At 41.0% G+C, this 3,360-nt stretch overlaps 1 protein-coding gene across 3 annotated transcripts in view; it reads left to right on the top strand.

Annotated features, from left to right (window-relative positions):
• USP25 (ubiquitin specific peptidase 25) overlaps positions 1–3,360 on the top strand; it is a 113,371-nt gene that overhangs the window by 466 nt on the left and 109,545 nt on the right. The gene's annotated exons all lie outside the window — the stretch shown is intronic.

The raw sequence follows: 3,360 nt of genomic DNA, 5'->3' as shown, positions 1-3,360 counted from the left end.
TGCTTCCTCAGTGACCTTTGCGTAGATGCAGAGGCAAACGTGGATTTGGTTGCCCCTCCTAAAATGGGGGGAGGCGGGAGAGCAGCGTAGATTTAACTGCTTCTTAGCTATACTCCTTCAATCGATGTCTTCTCTTCCTCTCTTTTCACGTTTGGATGTTTCGGAATCCGGTCATTTTGCTCCATTCTGCTTTTTCTCGAGTACTCGTGAGCGTGAATTTGGGCTTTCCACCAGTCCATGTATGTTTGCAGCCGACTTCCTACCCCCTTTATTTTCCTCCCTTTCCTAAGTAAACTGAGACGTCTATCCTGTCTCCATGTACTGACAGCCGCCTCCGTTCTGAGGATGTCAGTTAAGGATGTTTTGCACCTGCTTCATTACTACATCTTAACGTTGTGTTTAATATAGTTGGTGTATGACTTTGAGAAGAAATCAGTAGAAATACATTCTGAGAAAGGGTGACATTGAGGTGGTGGTGCTGTATATGTCTGGCTCAAATTCTCCAATGAGGGTAGAGTTGCAAGAATTCCCTATCAAAATTTTGCCCTCTAGGGCAGGACAGCCTATATTAAAATCTTTTGTGCTTCACAAAGCATTTTTAAGTAGTTAATAGTTATGGCTTATTAGTAGTTTAAAAATATTGTCTTTTGTTTTGGGTATTAATGAGTCTTCTAGAGAAGATTAATTAATAGTGGAATCCTGAACAAAAGTTACTCTCTTTGAAGCTCATCAACTTCAGTGAATTCAGAAGTGTGTAACTCTGCTTGGCAGATACATAGGGATATATCCTAATGTCACATCTTTATTCCACCTTTCTTACAAGCAGCTGAAGACAACATATGTAACCCAACTTCCCATTTTATCCCTTTGACTCTCTTTATTCCTAGCTTGTATCCATCTTTCTTTGCAACTTCCTAACAGTGGAATATCTTCTGTTTGACATTCCATGCTTTACCTTTCCTACTATGGGTTGGTTTTGCCTTTAGTTTGTAACCTTTTCATACAGAGTCTGTTCTGTTTATAACTTTTCAAGAGTGCCTAGCAGTTTTGGGTGCTTCTGAAGTAAGCGAGACTGAGACTGAGTCTGGACATAACAAGTTGCAATTAAACTGTTTGTGTCCAGTTGGAGTTTGATGTTATGCTCACACATGCTTCTTTTTCCTCCCACCTTCCCCTTCTAGAACAGAGTTTGATTTAGCAGTTCCCACTTAGATCAAGCTACAATTTGCCATGATATCTGAATGAAGAGTCTCAGTGAATTGGAATGTGCTTACTCCACACAAACCACAATTGATTTTAAACCAGAATTTAGCTGAAGTTTAGAATTTCTATTGGGAGGAGGGCACTCCAGTTGGAAACCACCTGCATTTGAATGTCATGGCAAATTGTTCTTGATCACACTGGGAACTGTTCAGTCAAACTGAAGGAGGAATTAGGGGAGCACATGTAAAAACAGCAGCAAACCGTGCTCGTGTCTGAATGGGATTTAATTGAAACTTGCTGTGATGTGTTTAGTGAAGTCTGACAGGTAGTGATTGTCTCATGATCACCTCTGAGTCCTTGACTGTTGTAAGCCCTACTGCTTTCATGTATGAAGTGGAACCAATCATTGCAGGGAGGTTTTAAAGTGGTGCCTGTATTATGTACACACCACAAGCACAGGTTGCTGGTGAGTCAAATATGATCATTTGGAAATGGTATGGAATCTTTACATCCTGTCACTGATTTGAGTCATACTTGTGTGTCTAGCTGCTACATATGAATACTGAATGGTTTTGATTAATGTGAAATGAGACAGAATCTTGAACAGCCTTTTGCCTATCTCATCCCTTCACTGTATTTTTTATCTGTCCCATTTTCTTCAAAGATACTTCATTGTAAAGTGCATGAATTCACTGTGGTTCTTAATATAATATTTCCATAATATTTCTATCTGAAGGCAAATAAAATGCAAGTCTGTGATCAGGCAGCCAAAAAAGGAATATGAGGAGCATATAGCAAAAAAGATAAAGACCAACAATAAAACTTTCTTCAAATACATTAGAAGTAGGAAACCAGCCAGGGAGGCAGTGGGGCCCTTGGATGACCAAGGGGTAAAAAAAGTACTGAAGGATGATAGGGAAATGGCTAAGAAGCTAAATGCATTTTTTGCCTCTGTCTTCACTGTGGAAGATGAGAAGTGCTTGCCCACTTCAGAACCGCTGATTTCGGGAGTGGTGTTGAGAGATCTGAGGTGACAAGAGAAGAGGCCCTACGACTGATAGACAATTTAAAAACGGATAAATCACCAGGCCCAGATGGCATACATCCGAGAGTTCTGAAAGAACTCAGATGTGAACTTGTGGATCTCCTGACAAAAATATGTAATCTTTAATTAAAATCTGCCTCCATTCCTGAAGACTGGAAGGTAGCTAACGTCACTCCCATCTTTAACAAGGGTTCCAGAGGAGATCCGGGAAATTAGAGGCCACTCAGTATGACTTCGATATTGGGTAAGTTGGTGGAAACTATTATTAAGGAAAGAATTAATAGACACATAGATGAACAAAAACTATTGAGGAAGACTCAGCATGGATTCTGTAAGGGAAGATCTTGTCTCACTAACCTGTTAGTATTCTTTGAGGGAGTGAACAAACATGTGGACAAGGGGGATCAAATAGATGTTGTTTACCTTGACGTCCAGAAAGCTTTTGATAAAGTTCCTCATCAAAGGCTCCTAAGTAAGCTCAATAGTCACGGGATAAAAGGACAAGTCCTTTTGTGGATCAAAAACTGGCTGATTAATAGGAAACAGAGAGTGAGTATAAATGGGCAATTTTCTCAGTGGAGGGTGGTAAGCAGTGGGGTACCGCAGGGATCAGTCCTCGGTCCGATGCTTTTTAACTTGTTTATTAGTGATTTGGAGTCGGGAGTAAGCAGTGAAGTGGCTAAATTTGCAGATGACACGAAGTTTTTCAGGGTGGTGACAACCAGGGAGGATTGTGAGGCACTCCAAAGGGATCTAACGAGGATGGGCGAGTGGGCGTCAACGTGGCAAATGGGGTTCAGTGTGGCCAAGTGCAAAGTGATGCACATTGGAGCAAAAAATCCTAACTATAAATACGCGTTGATGGGGTCTGAACTGGCAGAGACGACCAAGAGAGAGATCTTGGAGTCGTAGTAGATAACTCAATGAAAATGTCAAGACAGTGTGTGACTGCAATAAAAAAGGCCAACGCTATGCTGAGGATTATTAGGAAGTGAATTGAAAACATCAGCCAGTATCATAATGCCCCTGTATAAATCGATGGTACGTCCTCATTTGGAGTACTGTGTACAGTTCTGGTCACCACACCTCAAAAAGGATATTATAGCATTGGA

This window comes from Gekko japonicus, unplaced genomic scaffold, assembly GCF_001447785.1.
Source record: "Gekko japonicus isolate JY-2015 unplaced genomic scaffold, Gekko_japonicus_V1.1 scaffold72, whole genome shotgun sequence".
Classification (NCBI taxonomy): Eukaryota; Metazoa; Chordata; class Lepidosauria; order Squamata; family Gekkonidae; genus Gekko; species Gekko japonicus.
This window is presented reverse-complemented; position numbering and strand designations above follow the sequence as displayed.